Source organism: Urocitellus parryii, chromosome 1 (assembly GCF_045843805.1).
Source record: "Urocitellus parryii isolate mUroPar1 chromosome 1, mUroPar1.hap1, whole genome shotgun sequence".
Lineage (NCBI taxonomy): Eukaryota > Metazoa > Chordata > Mammalia > Rodentia > Sciuridae > Urocitellus > Urocitellus parryii.
In genome coordinates, this window is record NC_135531.1 from 67,884,478 (window position 1) to 67,904,186 (window position 19,709).

Here is a 19,709-nt window from a genome sequence, read left to right on the forward strand (position 1 = left end):
GAAGATGAGCTGAGAGAGTTTGGAAGGAACCCAATTAGGTGAGAGTTTAGATTTTCTCATATAAAAACTGTAAGCAATTAAAGGATTTATATGAGGAGGGTATTATGTTATTGTTTAAACAATGACTTGAAAGGTTTAAAATTGGCGGAGGCCATATAATATTGTCATAATGATCCACATTAATAGATCTTAAGGTTATTAAGTATTGTCAGAGATGGTAAGGAAAGCTTCTGATTCCAGACATATTTATAAGGTTAAAGATGAAAGATCTATTGATGTACATGGTAGAAAGAAAAATCAAAGGGCCAAGGATACTCTCAGATTTCTGTATTGTAATTAAGAATATAGCAATAACAGTAATAAACATGTAGAAGTTACTGAAGCAAGAAAAAGAAGAAAAGTTTAGAGTCCTAATGATTTTTGAAATTATTTGTTGCACTGGACTAAAACATTAAATATAAAGCTTTCTTGTCCCTGGGGCTGGGAAAACATTACATGGTAAATTAGCATGCAAACAATTACAGCTGACTCATCTTTTTAAATACTCAATCCCATCAGTCAAGTGTGTTCACACATGTAATAAATTCTCCCTCCCATTAAATCATTATTTATAAGAAAATAAATCCAGTTTTATAGAGACAGAGCATTTACTTTAAATGAATTATAGATGTACCATTATTATTGGAAACCAGTAAAATAACAATAGATGTAAGTGATATGTTAGAATTATTTAATGTGATAAGATATATTTAAAATGAACAAGTTCCATTTCATTTATTTCTTCATTCCTTCATTCTCAATGGGGAGAAGTGACAACCTGCCTCCATATCCAAGATTCTGAATAAAAATAATTTAATTGGAAAAATTTGATGAGGAATGAGGTAATAACTAGGGTAGGTATTAAATGATAGTGAATTTCCAAGTAGAGGAGATAAAAATCCCTTGTTCTGTAATGGTATGCCCATAGTTTCATTAGTGGGCAAAAAGTTCTTTGAAAAAATAGAATTAGATTGTGATGTCTCAGTGGTAAATAATGCATTTTGTAGAGAGTTAATAGTTTGACAAATAAAGAAATCAGTTACTCATGTCTCTTTCAAGTGAAAAACAAAACAAAAACAAAAAATAATCTAGAATATGAGATCCTATTTATCACATGTTCCTGTCTGGAATCTCCTGGAATTCATAAATTTTATAGAGGAAATATCATTGCTCATACAGCTGGATTATAGTTATTGACTTAGAATATGAATTCAAAAAAGACCACAAATATTTACTTTAATCAGATAAACATTTTCTCAAATGGGGAAAAAAGGAGTTCTACGGGAACATGTGATTTAGAGATATAAGTGCATTGGAAGAGGCATGCAGATATAAGGGAGGCAGAATCAACAAGAACAAGTCTTTTCATGAAGGCACTTGTCTTAACTTTTCCACACTTATGTAGTTCTAGGAAAAGTTTAAAGTCAGCTGGAATTTCCAGCAAGTTCCTTCTATATTGTACTTCTATCTTCAGATTCACTTTAATAAGTAATAATAAATTTTATATTTGAATGGACGTTTAATGCATTAGTCTTGTGAATATTAGCATGGTAAAGAGGTTTGGTTCTGCTCTCTTCCATTTCCTTCATAAATCATTGAAGGAGAGGGGATTGTCAAATTCAGTGGTTTGCAACATGAAGATTAGAGATAATATTTAATGGTGGGGACAACTTACATTGAAAGCACCAAAGGGAAACTATATAAGAGAAACAGAAAAAGTAAGCCTTCTAATTGACTAATAGATTAGTGGTGATCACAGGTTAGATAAAGAATGTTTACATTCTTTAGACAGGAGAGCAGATTGAATAAATATTCTTCTGAAATATCTGTTCAATAGATATGTATTCTCAATAGATAATACTCTGAGCTAGGCAATGTCAAAAATATATAAGAAAAGAAATTCATTTCATCCTTTATGGGACCTTAGGCATTTTGGTTAGCTCTTTTTTTTTCCATGACCAAAGACCTAAAGAGAACAATGTAGAGTTTATTTTAGCTCACAGTTTGAGAGTTTCAGTCCATGGCTTGTCAATTCCACAACTCTGATCACAAAGTGAGGCAGAACATCATGGCAGGAGAGTGTGGTGGAGTAAAGCACCCAGAACATGGCAAGCAGGTATAAGACAGCTCCACTCACCAGGAACAAAATATAAATCCCCAAAATCACACCCCTAGTGACCTACTGTTTATAGCCACACCCTATGTGCCTACATTTACCACCCAAATAATTGACTACAGTGGATTAATCCACAGATTATTTTACACCTTTCATAATAATATAATCATTTTATCACTGAAAATTCTCATGTTGTCTCATGCACACGCTTTTGGGGGAAGTCACATATCTAAACCATAACACTATGAAATCAAAATATTATAATCAATAATTAAAATAGAGCATTCAAAATGTGAAGAAGAACGTATTCACAGAGAGTTATAAGAACCCCCCAAATTGAACATTTAATATTTGGTAAACAGGAGTAAGAGATGATTTAAAGAAGATATAAAACTTGGGTAACATCTTGAGTAATAAGGTAAAAATTATGATAATTTATAGAAGTATCCATTTTGAGAAAATTAAAAGTTAATTCTTTCAAAAGACAAAAATGAATTCTTGTTTTTAAAACCACAATCTTATGATAATATTTACTATGGAAAAATTAAAAGAAAACCTAGATAACTAATGTCAGGAGTAAAATAAATACATGATTATAGAATTAGAAGATAGTGAAACATTAATATGAGGTTCTAATGAATAATTGTAAATCATAGCATTTGGAAACTTAGAAGAAATAGAAAATTATTTGATGAACAAGTTAAAAATATTAAAATTTGAAAAAATAATTAAATGAGAGTTGACATAGTAGTAATAATCTACTCAGAATATAAACACTAGGCTTTGGTATCTTTACAGGTTTATGACACAACTTTCAAAAGAACATCTTTTTAATATTTTACCCCTTCTTATTAACAGAAATGAACTACAATTATAAGGAGATTAATGTAAATACTGAATAAATTTTAATTGAGAATGATGCTGTTCTTCTGGGGAAAACCTGGATTAAGTGATTAATTAATGTTTGGGTCCTATAAATAATTTTCTCAATTTTTATCTTATTCAGATATGAGGCCATTCAGTTACCATCTCATACTTGTTGTTCTTTCATGTTTTGGCATTCAAACTTTTCTATTTTTTCCCTTCCTTTTCCTTTTTTTTTCTTTGATTATTATTTCTATGCGGACCTCAACTACTTTTTCTAGTATATACCACCCTTAGAGTTAATTCTTCTTCTTCTCCTTCTCCTTCTTCGTCTTCTAATGCTACCAGGCATTAAACTGGAGGGCATTTAACCACTGAGACACATCCTCAGTCCTTTTCATTTATTTCTTTTGAGACAGATTTTCACCAAGTTCTTAGTATCTCATTATGTTGCTGATGCCGGCTTTTTAATTTGAGATATTTTTGTCTCAGCCTTCAGAGCCACTGGGCCTTCCTTCATTTTATTCAACCTCATACGCTTTGTGTTTATGTTTGCCTTTTAACAATTAATTATGGGAATCTGACTGTTTTTCTCTTGGTCTTGGATGTTAATATCATCTTGATAAAAACTGAGTTTGCCTCTAAACTTATTCTTCATTTTATGTTGCTTCTCTTGATTTAAATATCACAATATTTTCAATTATCCTGTAATTTTTTTTGTCAAAACACAAATATCTTGAATTATGTAAAATTATTTCTCTTCAATGTCCTTCCAAACTTGTTATCTTAATTCTGATTTCCATTGCCTTAATTTAGGTCCTTATTATATTTTGTTTCAAGAGTTGTAATAATTAATTTGTCTCTCTGATGTCATTCACTCCCATATATAATACATCTTTACTTTCATAAACATTGTTTTAATGTAAGTCAAGTGTTATTCAATCTCTCACTTGAAACCCTTCATTAACATCTATTTGTTAACCTATATGGAAAACACTGAATCCCTTAACACTTACTTCATTCAGGTCTAGGACCTGTATAAACTGGCCACTGAATTCCCTTATCTTTGATTACCATCTCTATGTTGATGGTTCTCAAATCTGTATCTCCCATCAATATGCATTTCTTGGATCCCAGTAAAGAACACTCAACTTGATTGTTTCTTTCTGTTAAAACACACTGAGACATCTCAAATCTCCATTTCTACAACTGGATTTATAATCTTCCACAATACTCTGGCTTATAGTATTTCTAAGTACTTGTAGTTATTTTAAGGTATCTGGATTATAACAATATTATAACAATATTTCATTTTCCAAATGTAGAAAAAGGCTTGAGAAGCTTTATTTGTCAGGATACTTTGTGTTTCGCAAACTTCAATTCAAACTAGATCCAGTGAAAAGGACATAAATTGAATCCTACAATTTAAAGGCCAAGTCTAGAAATCATATGAACTGAAGCTGAAACAATAACTTCAATTTATTTACTTTTCATATTTTCTCTCTTCACCACTTAGCCTAGACTTTTTCTGTGTTGCCTCCTTTCTCAGACAGAGGTTATCTGATGGAGCCCAACATTGCCAAATGTGCGTAATATCTTCAAAGTAGCCATAAGATAAAAATAGACATGAAAAAATGCTCACCATCTCTAGCAGTCAGAGAAATGCAAATCAAAACCACCCTAAGATACCATCTCACTCCAGTAAGATTGGCAGCCATTATGAAGTCAAACAACAATAAGTGCTGGCGAGGATGTGGGGAAAAGGGTACACTTGTACATTGTTGGTGGGACTGCAAATTGGTGCAGCCAATTTGGAAAGCAGTATGGAGATTTCTTGGAAAGCTGGGAATGGAACCACCATTTGACCCAGCTATTCCCCTTCTTGGTCTATTCCATAAAGACCTAAAAAGAGCATGCTACAGGGACACTGCTACATCGATGTTCATAGCAGCACAATTCACAATAGCAAGACTGTGGAACCAACCTAGATGCCCTTCAATAGATGAATGGATAAAAAAAAATGTGGCATTTATACACAATGGAGTATTACTCTGCATTAAAAAATGACAAAATCATAGAATTTGGTGGGAAATGGATGGCATTAGAGCAGATTATGCTAAGCGAAGCTAGCCAAGCCCTAAAAAACAAATGCCAAATGTCTTCTTTGATATAAGGAGAGTAACTAAGAACAGACTAGGGAAGAAGAGCAGGAGAAGAAGACCAACATTAAACAAGGATGAGAGGTGGGAGGGAAGGGGAGAGAGAAGGGAAATTGCATGGAGATGGATGGAGACCCTCAGGGTTATACAAGGTTGCATACAAGAGGAAGTGAGGGGAAAGGGAAAAATAATACAAGGGGGAGGAATGAATTACAGTAGTGGGGGTAGAGAGAGAAGAGGGGATGGGAGGGGAGGGGAGGGGGGATAGTGGAGGATAGGAAAGGCAGCAGAATACAACAGACATGTAAATCAATGGAAGTGTAACTGATGGGATTCTGCAAGCTGTATACGGGGTAAAATGGGAGTTCATAACTCACTTGAATCAAAGTGTGAAATATGATATATCAAGAACTATGTAATGTTTTGAACAACCAACAATAAAAAAAAATATGGTATCAGAATTTACCAAAAAAATAAAGGGTTTCAGAAATGTGAGAAAACAAAAGATAAAAATAGAAATTTCTTTTTCCCTAATGGTTTAGATAAAGGGCATTTGATGATAAACTTTGCCTACCCGTGCAAAAGTTTGAACATGTGCCCTTTTCTGAAGCAACCCATATGATCATGGGAATATGCTTTATTGAGATATGTATTATCTCTGAAGCCTAGAGACAAAACCCCAGTGGAACCCATGGATGTAATGAATGTTTGGAATTACTGAGAAACAGGTATTAGGGTTTATGGAATAGTTATCAGGAGGAGAGATGAATGCTATGGTTGGCAAAAACAACAGCAATGTGCACATAGTCATCCTGTCAATAAATGTTCAGAAAAACACACAAATTCAAGCCATTTAGTTTCATTTATGTTTTTAGGATTTTCAGTGAATAACATCAGTTGAAATTTAGCTATTACAGACACAGAAATACATAAGATACAGCCCCTTTTCCTAGGGTCCTAGAAATCTTGCCTTCAGATCACTAGATTCCAATCAAGTTTTTATCAATAATTTATAGTATTTTTTCTCAAAAAAGCCATTGCTTAAAAAAAGTGAAAAAAACCTTTTTAAATGGCATTTATTTTATACTAATTAATACATTGTTTATATTTTATTAGTAGAGTACATTTCATTTTCTCATTTAAAAATCATTCACATATATTGAGAATTACTATTTTCAGTGAACAGTACTGAAGGCTGCTGAGCTAGGACACTGTTTGATCCCTCTTATCACAGAGAGGTGCCTAGCCCTGTTTTTCTTCCCTTCCCTTCTTTCCTCTTCTCTTCCCTACCTTCCTTCATTTATTCTTTCTTTTATTTATAACTCCTAGGTTTGCTTATTAGACTTCAAAGTATCTTTTTCTTTTACCCTTCGCATACAAACTTCTAGCCCTTTTTCCAACTAGCTATCAACCAGAATGTGGCATAAAGAACTAATTTGTAGGATTTTGGTATTGGTCACTGAGGATCTGTCCTTTTCCTTTTTGGGTAGGATTCCACATGCCTATTCTCTTAAAGATAGGTTCCCTGGACTCAGCTTCCTCTCTATGAGCAACAGCCTGAGCCCACTTCTGGATTTATGTTAAAAGACAGGGTTCAGCCAATTATTTGTCCTTTCATGTCCCCAAAGTCCCTGAGACGTGTGAGAAAATGCAGACTCCACTGGCCTCTGTTTTTGAGTGACTATGATGAGAAAAGCTCTCTGATAATCCATATTCAACTTGTAGAAAGAAAAACACATTGTATGTGTGTGTGTGGGGGGGGGGTGTTTGGGCATTGAAACTTTGGGATTGATTGTTGTTGTAGCATAGTGTATTGTGTTCAATCTGAATCAAGAGTATTCACTAAATCCCTTAGATATGTACCCCTTTCCCAGATAATTTACTGTTTTAGGAAATAGTTGGACTAGTAGTTAAAAAAGAAAAAGAAACATAGAGGTGGAGTTTCAGAATTTGAGACACTTAGGGATGCTCAGGTTTGAACACATCCATATTAGGCAAATACTCTACTGCTTGTCAGTGAACAATGGCAACAGCAAATAACACCTAAACAAAATATAGCTAAAGAAAATAGCCATAGAATTTGAAACTGGGGAGAGAGCTATGGAGATTGAATTCATTATTACCTACAGCACATACATATTTGGATATGCCACATATTTTTTAAAAAAGATAAATCTGGGGCTGGGTTTGTGGCTCAGTGGTAGAGCATTTGCCTAGCATGTGTGAAGCACTGGGTTCAATTCTCATCACCATATATATACAATTAAGTAAAATGAAGATTCATCAATAACTAAAAAAATTGAAAAAAAAAGAAAAAGAAAACTTGCAATTATTGTGCATTTCTGGTAAGAATAAACAATTATATAAAAATATAAAATGTGAAATAGTGGAAAGAGCTGTCGGTCATATATGATAACTTGCAAGTTAGCAACATCCAGAACATTCCATTAAAAAATAAATTGTTTGGAGTCTCTCTGCTTCTCTTCAAAATTCTGTGTGGAAGAAAAGAACTTAATAAAATGCCCTTGAAATGCTCTGAAGGGGAAATAAAACTTTATTATCTCTCTCTAAAGTTACTTAGGGAAGGTTCTTCAGGCTGTCATTGGAACCTGGGAGGAAGACAAAAGTTAATGAGCTGCTTGCATTGTGATGGACTTCTTTGAAAGAAGCTGTGCTTCTCCATAGTGGAGCCATGAGGAAAAAAATTTAAAAAAATAAATAAAAAATCAGTATGGCAGCAGGAAGCCTGGTAATTAATAAGGGGCCCACAACAGAATGCTGTTTAATCTAACATGACTATTCCAAACTGTAGACAATAACAGCATGAGTCTTCATTTACAAAGGGAATCTATCACTTTTTCTCCCCCAAAAATGAGAAAGTATCTATCTCTTCAGAAGCTCAAATTTAAAACTGCTGCAGAACAAAATAAACTTCATAGAGACCAAAAATAGTCTAACAGATATGGGGAGAAATGTGAGTGAGAGAAATGCAGCAGACAGTGGAAATTCCATTTGCCATCTGTGACTAAATATTCTAATGCCAAACTTTTACTCTCAGAGGTACCTTCAAGTGGTCTGTGGCTTATTATGTAAAGGCTTGGGAATTATAAATTCTCTCTAATGACTTGGTAATGGTGCTAAAGGATAACTTTAAATATTTCTTGAGGGAATGTCTGTTTAATCAAGAAACTAAGTTTGCTGCCCTTACATTTGCATTTTGAGAAAATGATGGAAAAACATGTAGTAAGCCAGAGCTCCTTTGCAACCTCCATTTGGCATCCAGTTTTATTTCTGTCCTACTTTCTTTATTACGGTGCTACTTCTTGGTTCTACACACTTTAAAAAGATCTAAGTCCTGAAGACATAATTTACTCACAAACTAGGAAATCAGAAAACAAAAAAAATATGGTGGCATCACCTTCTTATTTTAAAAGAAAAGTTTATTCTTAGTGTATGGAAAAATAAGTAGAAAAAGATATAAGAATACTAGATCAAGTAGAGGGAGTTCAATTTATTGGCAAGTATTTGCAACTTAATTAAGCCATCTAGCCAGGAGACACACAGTGGAAGTTTTAAAATATGAAAAAATTTCTTAGGAACAATACCCTTGATTATGAATTATATATTAGATGTTTTACTTTTATAAAATATGTTTCAATAACACATATTTTGCATTAATTCTATTTGCAAAGGTAAACAAAATTAAGAGAAGTATATGAGAGAAGATTTTTAAATGTGGTTAAATGAGATTTGATTCTTGCCAAAAATGTTAAAAAGGCAGGAGGTCAAAGAAAATGGGGTTTCAAATACATGAATTCGTCAAAAAGCATTTTATTTTCAATTTTCTTTCAGTGTCTAAGTTGTTTTCAGAGTTCATTATTTTTTTATTTTCCTAGTTGAAATCAAAACCTCCTCAGGAACTAAATAATATAAAGAATTGTTTTTAAAAGAGTCTGTCTAAATCTTCTAATAACAAGTTTCTAATTACTTGAAGGGAAGCTGAAACTAACTAGAATTGCAAATTGTAACATGAACTCATAGAGATTATTTTATTGGTCAATTTCATTCAGTATAATTTTAAACAGAATTGTTATGTATTGTTCATTTGCATTTCTATTTCAAACATACTTGGTGATATTTTTACTGAACACTGTGTATGTGAATAAATAAATTAAAATTTTGTATGCTCTTAAAATTATTTTATGTGTTGCTTCATCCTATTTCCAGATATGAGAACTAGAAATGCTAAGAAATATTTCAGTAATTTTTCTTTTTTTAAATATATTTTTTTTAGTTGTAGATGGACACAATATTTATTTATTTATTTTTATGTCGTGCTGAGGTTCAAACCCCATGCCTCACACATGCAAGGCAAGTGCTCCACCACAGCTGCAGCCCCAGCACCATCAATAATTTTTCTAAGCAACGAATATATTCTGATAAGAATGTAAGAAACTCTTTGTCTATGAAGCTTAACGTATCACTATAGCTATATATTTCCTATTCAAGCTTTCTTCTATTCAAACATCTGCTGATTTTGTATCATGTTTTACAGATACAGTGAAAGAAATTTTTATTTTCATTTCATTTAAATTACTGAATATTTTGAAATAACTGACTTTGAGTTGAAAAAAATACCTATAGAAAATGTAAGTATAAAATTGAGTTCTTTAAGGTGTTAAAAATAAACATATAACAATTTTTAGGTGACTGTTCAATAGAGTTAAGCATAGTCACACTGCTGTGAAAAAAATCTCTAAAACTTTTTCATCTTGCAAATATGAAACTCTCTGCCCATTAAACAACAATTCCCCTTACCTTCTTACCCAGCCCATTGGCAACCACCATTCTTTCTCTCTGTGAATTTGGCTAATTTGGATACTTCATATAAGTGGCTTTTTGTGACAATCACTTCACTTAGCATAATATCTCACAATTTATCAGATTTTTCTTTTATTTTATGACTGAATATTGCTACATTACATATATTATTTCATTACATATATACAAGTTAGATATAAATATATGTACTCATGTGTGTGTATTACATTTTGTTTATTACTCATCCATTAATATGTAGGAGAATTGCTTTCCCTTCTTGAATATCATGCATAGTGCTGCTGTAAAAAGTGCAAATTTCTTGTTGATGCTCTGTTTTCAATTCTTTTGGCTGTATGTCCAGAAGTGAGATTGATGGATCATCTGGTAGTTTTATTTTCAGTAGTTTGAAGAACCATATACTGATTCTATAGAGTTTTACCATTTTAAAATTTCATCAACAATGCACAAGAGTCAAATTTCACCTCATCCTTGACAATATAGTTTATTTCGTTATTTGGTACACAAAAGATTTTAAATTTTCAGCCCATTTGCTTTTGTTGTCTGTGCTTTCTGTGTAAGATTGAGGGACTCAACACCAAACTCAACATTTCTCTGGTATTTTCTCCAGGAGTTTTATAGCTATAGATCTTAGGTTTAGTTCCTTAGGTTTAATCCAGTTAGATTAAGTTTTTGTATATGGTGTAAACTAAGGTTTCAGCTTTATTATTTTGCACATAGTCTTTTATTTTCTGGATCCTTTGTTGATGAGATTGTACTGTCTCCATCTGGGGTCTTACTCCTCTTGTTAAAGATCATCCAGCTATACCTTTGGAGTTTATTTCCTGTAGTATGTTCTGTTGTATCTATTTGTCTGTCTTTGTGCCAGTACTACACTATTTTAATTACTGTAGATTTGTAATATATTTTGAAATCAAGATTTGGGTCTTCCTCCAAGATTAGTATTATTTTTCAAGGTTGTTTGGGCTATTAGGGGTTCTTTGAGATTCCATAGAAAGTTTGAGTGAATTTTTCTACTTTGAAAAAAATGGGTTGGGATTTTCATTATAATCACTTAGGCTGAAGATCAATTTGGCTAATATGGACCCCTTAATAATATTAAGTCTTCTAATAAATCAACATGGGATACCTTTTCATCTATTTGTATCTTCTTTATTTCAGAAAGGTTTTGTCATTTTCATTGTAAAAGTGTTCATATGCTTTTTAGTTTTGTTCTTGAGTGTTTATTTTTTGGCAGAATTGAAAGTAGAATTTTTAAAATTTCCTTTATGTATTTTTATTATTAATGTATAGACACAAATTATTTTTTTGCATTTTGCTAATATATCCTGCAACTTGGATGCATTCATTCTTTATTTCTAATATATTTTCTGTGAAATTCTTAAGGATTTTTTGTACATAAGATCATGCCATCTTTGAACAGAGACAATTTTACTTCTTCATTAAAAAAAATCACATTTTTAAAATACACCATATAAAATATTAATTTCACACATGACTTTCTGTAACTTAAATGCAGTGGTCTTAATGAGGTTGAAGAATAAAAGAAAATATACTTGAGTATATAAAATAATAATTTATACTAAGGAATTTTTATATGCAATTAGTTTATAGATTCAAAGATCTTAAATAAGTCTTAAGCTTCTAATCTATTAACTTTCTTAATCATATTCTTATAATTACTTACAATAATGTTTCATTTTTTATCTGGTTAGTTTTTATTGACATTTTCAATCACATTTGCTGGATTATTCAATTTTCTAATAACAGAAAAAAGAAACATCAAACATTATTAATCTTGACAAGTTACAGAGTTACTAAATATACACTTTTTATATATTACTAATCATTAATTCTATAAATCCTGAATCAGCAAGACCAACCCTCTGTCATAATTCCTATTCTTCCAATTAGAGTTTTATGTTAGTAATTAATACAAATGTGTATATAATTAATATTCTTCTGTATGAAAAATAATGAATTAATATATTATCATACCAATAATATTAAACTACTTATGCATGGTTAAAGGTTTACTCTCATTTTTGAAAACTCATGTGTGAGGAAGGTTCTCTTCAATATGGAACATTATGCCAGATTATGTAAGATCATCGCTCATGGTGAAAGAGCTTTCATCTACAGAGTTTTGGTTATAGTAAATAAGACTGAGAGTCTGCACATGTTGAAAATTTAAAATATCATATTTAATAGAACAAAAATATAAAGTCAAATAATAAAGATGATTCATTTGTATTTTGCACCAGATTTGCTACATTCTAATACCCTTCTTATTGAATTATTTTTAAAAAAATCTTTGTAGTTGTTAATGGACCTTTATTTATATGTGGTGCTGATAATGGAACCCAGTGCCTCACACATGCTAGGCAAGCGCTCTGCCACTCAACCACAACCCCAATCTTCTTATTGAATTTTTTAAACTAATTTTTTTAAAAAACATTCTATCAGTGCTCCCATCTACTCATTCATATCTATATGCAGAAGTGCCTGTAATCGTTGAGAACTTAAAAAGTAGTAATCTATAGTGTATACAATTTCTGGTATATTTTACACAAATTATCTCTTTCCCCTGACTTTACTCAAAATATTTAATTTGGCTTTCAAATTCCCCATTTTTTTTAATTCACTGACATATTTGTGAAAGCATCATTTCTAATAACTTATTTTCAATTAAAAAATAGAAAATGTATAATGGTGGTGAGTTCCCAGGAAAGAACCTTAAAAACAATGGATTCTGAAAACCAAGTAATTCATACATGGAGACATTCACAAATACAGTGCTTGAATTTTTGTTTTATTTTTAAAATTTAGACATTAAGCAGGTAAATTATTCCCTTGAATATATGGCCTTAGTGTAGCTCAACATCATCCTTCTTTTAGGGTGGGAGGGGTACTAGGGATTTAACTCAGGGGTATTCAACCATTGAGCCACATCCCCAGTCCTTTTTCTTATTTTATTACAGACAGGGTCTCACTGAGTTGCTTAGCGCCTCACTATTGCTAAGGCTGGCTTTGAACTCCTGATCCTTCTGTCTCAACCTCCCTAGCCGCTGGGATTACAGGCATGGGCCACCACACCTAGCCCCACTGTCCTTCTTACTTTAATATAATATAGCCCCATAGAACAAAGAGGATGCACAGCATGGACAGTCATGCATTCGCTCTCTGATTTCACTTTGGTAAAACAGTGATGCTTCCTTTAGACTCTTTCAGGTTCAATAATATCATATATTCATTCAGCCACTCATATGACAAATACATATTGCATGTCCACAGTATGCCAGGAAATAGGCAAAATTTCTTGGCTTAGAAAAACACACAAAATGTAATCTCTGCTTTGAAAGAGTTAGTAGGTCATGATAGATTTGTGGCAAGTGTTATGAAAGTATCTACATTAGTTATAATATATCAATTTATGCAGGCTACAACAAGAATATGTTAGTGCTACCTAAAGTGGTTGGGAGGTAAGAGGACCAGGAGAGGATAGTATCAGTATCCTAGAGACCTCAAACTTATGATACCAGGCAACCAAGACAGCAATGCAATGAGCAACATGGTGTGTTGAAGGAACCCTAAAGGGATGAGAAAAAACAGAGGACATGGGTTGGGAGCACAGGGAGAAGAAGACTGGTTGTCCCTAAAATAAGAGATAATCCAGCAAGTCTATGGAGGATTTTAAATACAGTGGAGCAATACATGAAGTTTTGACTTTAAAAATTGCTAAGAATCTGTATAAATGGATTTATACAGATCTTTTGTGGCAAAAATTTTAGAAATATAAAGATAGAACCAAAGAATGGAAGGAGTAGTTGAGGGAATGAGGGAGAAATTAGGGATATGCTGAAGCCAGGACTAAGATGCAAATGGGAACAATGCATTTCTTATGCAGGGTTCCTAGGGAAGAGGGCCAAATGTGATTCCAAGCTTTCTGAATGCAAATTAGAGAATTAAGGGCAGACAGTTGCAAGATTACCAACATTCACCAGATAAAAAGCCTTGCAGAAGAAAAATAAAGAAGAAAAAAGTATTCAGTTGAAAGATTCCAAGTTCAAGGGGAGGAGTTGGAGAAGATGCAAATAGCTTTTAAGAATGAGCTTTCTCTAAAATACCTGAGAGAAATTTCTCCTTTGAGACTTTATCAAACAAACAAACAACAACAATAACAACAAAAAACATTTTATCACACACAGGTTCTTCTTAACAGAATCTGCATGACAGACCTATTGAAAGTTTATATAACTTTTTATGTCCTTGAGTGTCAGCTGGTAGACTAAAACAAAATGCAATCTGATTAAAGAAATTAGATAAAAAGCACAAATGGTTCAATCAAATCCAAAGCTCTTTAGTGATGTAGACAGATTCAGGATCAGATTTAGACTGTTAAATGGAATGCATGAACTAATTGATGATAGGTGTGTATCACAGACATCAAATTTCTTTTCAAGTGGAAGACCCTCCCAGTATTTGGGCATCTATTCTCATCACTGATCAAAGTCATTTTTTGCTTTATCATTTTTGGACATAAAAAATCATTTCAATAAATAACAAATCCCCATGTTTCCATTATTCTAAACTCTAAACAAAGAACTAAAAAAATTTCTCATATTTCATCTATTTCTATTAGTAAACAGTTAAAAATATTTTGCTAACTTAGGAATAAACATATGATCCCAATTGCATCGTGAGTTCAAGGATTGTGAGTTCAATGCCAGCCTCAGCCACTTAGCAAGGCCCTAAGTAATTTAGAGAGACTTGTCTCTAAATAAAAAAATAAAAGCAAAAAAATAAAAAATAAAGGGCTGAGGATGTGGTTTAGTGGTTAAGCACTCCAGGATTCAATCCCTAGTGAAAAGAAGAAGAAGAAGAAGAGGAGGAGGAAGAGGAGGAGGAGGAGGAAGAGGAGGAGGAGGAGGAAGAGGAGGAGGAGGAGGAAGAGGAAGAGGAGCAGGAGGAGGAGGGAAAATATTATGGCTCAAGATTATGAGCCTACTTGTTCACTTTCTTTTACAGTATATCACTTCAGGACGTTGGACTATGACTTGGTAAGAATACACAGACATCATGTTCACATTTTCTTAAAAAGGCAGGTAATAAACAAACAAAAAATAAATACAATCCTGAAATGACCATGGAAGAAAGTGATAATGAGTTCAACAAAAGCGACTTAGTATTAGAATATTGAAGGAGGAGGTAGCACAGAAACTGATAATTTGAATAAAGAATCCTGAATCACAGTGTCAATTGTAGAGGTAATTTTTCTAGCTTATATTTCATCTTATACCAGGACTGATTTTCTTCAGGCCCCAAAACCTGCAGGCCTGTGGTAATTTGCATGACTGAAAAAGAGACTTTCATTATCTCTTTAGAGCATGACAAAAAAAAAAGTCAGTTGAAATTGTTCTCTTGGAGGTTGCTTCAGGCCAAACAGGCAATAATAAGGTAATAAATAAGACTTTATGTGAGTCCATGGAAAGAACTTATTGAAAGATGACTATTTCTACTCCAAAACTTTTCTCCTAGGTAGTTTTACAAAGCAGATTTTCAGAATGTAGAAGATTATCACTCTGGCGCTAGAGTCTGGCTGTACTTGTGATATAGTTTATTGTAATTAAATAAAATCAGATGAGCATTCATCTTTTGAAGATCCTTCTTTTCTTTTTCAATTCTCTCCTAATATGATTTTCAGTGAACATAATTCTTAATTTAAGCTTATTTTTCTAAGTAATATACCTAGTCAGTGTTTCAACACTAATGTAGGGATTCTTATTTTCAAAGATAATTAATAAAAAACACAGATTCTCTGGAAAAAAAAAATCTCCAATTTCTCTCTTGGACATGAATTCTGCCAACGCCAAGAGGCCCATTTCCTGATTTATTATGTATGAGCCCATTTTTTGTTCTAGTAATGTACCTGAAGGGGCACTTTCTGTGCTATATAAGGGAGCAACAAGACACTGACAGTAAGCGACTTCTCTGTCTCCACAGAATCCATACAAGAATAAAGGCTGACGTACAAGTGATTTCAGTCCTCAGAACAGCACAATAATCTCAAAGGGAAAAAATTGTGCTTAATCTCTTAATGCTATTAAAAATAGAAATAATAAAAATAGAAACATCTGCAACTACTGAAGCCATTCATTGGATGTTATTAATTCGGGATTGCTGTACTTGGCAGCAAATAAGAAAATTCCATTTGTGCTGAGTACTGAAACTGCTCCATGGTGGGAAATTACTTATTTTTCTATTGGCATTCTCAAAGAAATGGCTTTTTTTCCCTGCCATTTGTTTCATAGTAAAACTATGCAAATGTATCCCAGGAGAATCCAGTAACTTTGAACAAAGTAGGAAGTCTCATTGATTATTTGCTTATTTCCAGAATTGGAAACTGGAAAATGAGAAACTCTCATAGAAAACAACTCATTTAAGTCCTCCTTTTATTTATCCCTGAACTGCAAAACTTCATACTTTCTATTACTATTTAAAGTAAAATACATAAATGAAATGAGATTCCATTCTACTACAAACACATCCATTATCAACAGCATAGTATTAGACAGAATTAAGGACCTGTGTTTTCTTTCTTTCTTTTTTCTTTTTCCCCTGGAGTTGAATCTAGGGAACTTTAACACTGAACTACACCCTCAGTCCTTTTTATTTTTTATTTTATTTGTTTTTAATTTTGAGACAGGGTTTCACTGTGTTGTGGAGTCTGGTTTCACCTTGCGATCTTTCTGCCTCAAACTCTTGAAAGCTGTTTTGCTTATTGAATCTTAAATAACCCAAATGCAAATAGTTTGAGAATATGTAAAGAATTTAAAGAAATATTCTGAAATAATTCCAGTGTAGTTAGAACAATAATACCAAGACAGAAAATCAAGGCTTCTACCATGATCTTTCTGGGGGAAAAAATTCTAATTGCAATCTTATATTTTTTAAATTAACTGCATATTTATCAGGGAAGATGACAGCTTTACTAAAGATAGTAAGCTGTTTAGCAGGACATATACATAAAAAGTAATTGACCTGATTAGAATTTTACTGAATCCACAGGATAACTGAGGTTCTGAGAGTCAGTTGACTTTCCAGCAGAAAGCAGGTGGTAAGTAATCTTACCTTTAAGAACACAAAACTTATATATGACACTCTGATCAGATTGTCAAAGTCACTGTTATGGTTTGGGCTCATGTGTGATATATTGCACGAATATTCAAAGGTGAAATGATTAGATTACAGAAGGTTTAACCTAATCAGTGGTTTAATCCACTGATATAGATTAACTGGGTGGTAACTGTAGGCACTTGGGGTGTGGCTAGAGGAGATGGATTATTGAGGGTGTGCCTTTGGGGTTTATATTTTATACCTGGTGAGGAGAGCTCTCTCTCTGCTTCTTGTTTTCCATGTCCTGGTAGCTTTCCTGCACCATGCCCTTCTGCTTTGATGTTTGAGACCAGAGCTATGGAGTTGGCTATCTATGGACTGAGATCTCTGAAATCATGAGCCAAAATAAAGTTTTTCTCCTCTACATTGTTCTTGCCGGGTCTTTTGGTCACAATGACAAAAAAAGCTGACTAAAACAGTCACTATATTTACTGAGGAAACTGAAGCACAAAGGCTGAACTTTAAAAGTTGCAAAAGCTTAGAACATTTTCAAGATTAAGTAGAGGCCCATATATATCTAGATCGTTAAGATTTTAAATTATGTTCCGGATATTATAACATATTAAACCTAATTCTTTGAAAATAAGCTCACAAATCCCAAAATAATATTTAAAACCTATGTTAAATGTGAATTAAATAAGAATGTAATATGAGTTAAATATTTTAAAGAACTGAACTTAACGGTAGCTACACATGTGTATATTATTCTGGTGCCTAGTTGAGCAATAAAATAAAGACATAATTCAAATATTTGTTTTTAATTTTTCATTAAAATTTGATGTTAAAGGGTATGAAGTTTAAATTATGCAACATGAATAAGTTTTGGAGAGCTAATATACAGCATGAGAACCATACATAGTAATACTGTTTTGTGTATTTGAAATTTGATAGGAGGGTAGATCTTAAATGTTCTTACCACCCCTAAATGAATGGTAACCATATAAGATGATGAATATGTTACCTAGCTTGATTGTGGTGGTAACTTCACAATCCATAATTAAATAAAATATCAAGTACAGAAAAATTTACAATTTCTATTTGTTAATTATATCCCGGATAGATAATTTTATTGAGACATCATACGTTTTAGATAACATTTTAATATTAATTTAAGTCTGGCAAATTTTACTTTGTTGAGACAGTGGCAAATGGAAGCATCTATAAAGTATCTAAATTTGGAAAGAAGCTATTTATTTTGAAGATAATTCGTAAACATTGTAGTGGGCTTCTTCATTTTAATTTTTTTTTACTTATTTTAATTAGTTATACATGATAGTAGAATGCATTTATACACTTGGATATATCATACATAGATGTGATATAATGTCTTATTTTTCTGAGTGTACATGTTACAGAATCATATTGGTCATGTAGTCACATATATACATATAGTAATAATGTCTGTTTCATTCTACTATCTTTCCTTCCCCATATTCCCTCCCCTACCCTCCCATCCCTTCCCTCTACCTAATTTAAGGTAATACTATTCTTCCTTAGTGCCCTCACCTTAGTGTGAATTAGCATCCGCATATTAGAGAAAACATTTGGTTTTTGATTTTGTGGGATTGGCTTATTTCGCTTAGCATGACATTCTCCAACTCCAACCATTTACTGGCAAATGCCATAATTTTATTCTTTAATTGCATTGAAGCTAAGTAATATTCCATTGAGTATATATACCACATTTATTTTATCCATTCATCCATTGAGGGACACCTAGGGTGGTTCCATAGTCTAGCTATTGTAATTGAGCTGCTATAAATATTGATGTGGGTACATCATTTTAGTATGCTGATTTTAAGTCCTTTGGGTATAAACCAAGGAGTGGGATAGCTGGGTCAAATGGTGGATCCATTCCCAATTTTCTGAGGAATGTCTATACTTCTTTCCATAGTGGTTGTACCAATTTTTAATCTGAACAGCAATGTATGAGTGTACATTTTTCACCACATCCTCACCAACATTTATTGTTGCCTGTATTCTTGGTGATTGCCATTCTGACAGGAATGAGATTAAATCTTAGAGTAGTTTTGATTTGCATTTCTCTAATGATTACAGATGTTCAACACTTTTTCATATATTTGTTGATCAATTGTATTTCTTCTTTTGTGAAGTGTCTGTTCAGTTGCTTAGCCCACTTATTTACTGGGTTATTTGTTTTTTTGGTGTTAAGTTTTTTGAGTTCTTTATATACTAGAGATTAATCCTTTATCAGAGGTGAATGTAGTAAAGATTTTCTCCCAATCTGTAGACTCTCTTCTCACATTATTAATTGTTTCCTTTGCTGAGAAACTTTTTAATTTGAATCCATTCCATTTATTCATTCTTGATTTTACTTCTTTTGCTTTAGGAATCTTGTTAAGGAAGTCGGATCCTAGGTTGACCTGGTGAATATTTGGACATTTTTTTTTTTTTCCTGTTAGGCGCAGGGTTTCTACTTAAGTCTTTGCTCCACATTGAGTTTATTTTTGTTCATGGTGAGAGATAAAGGCTTAATTTCATTTTGCTACATATGG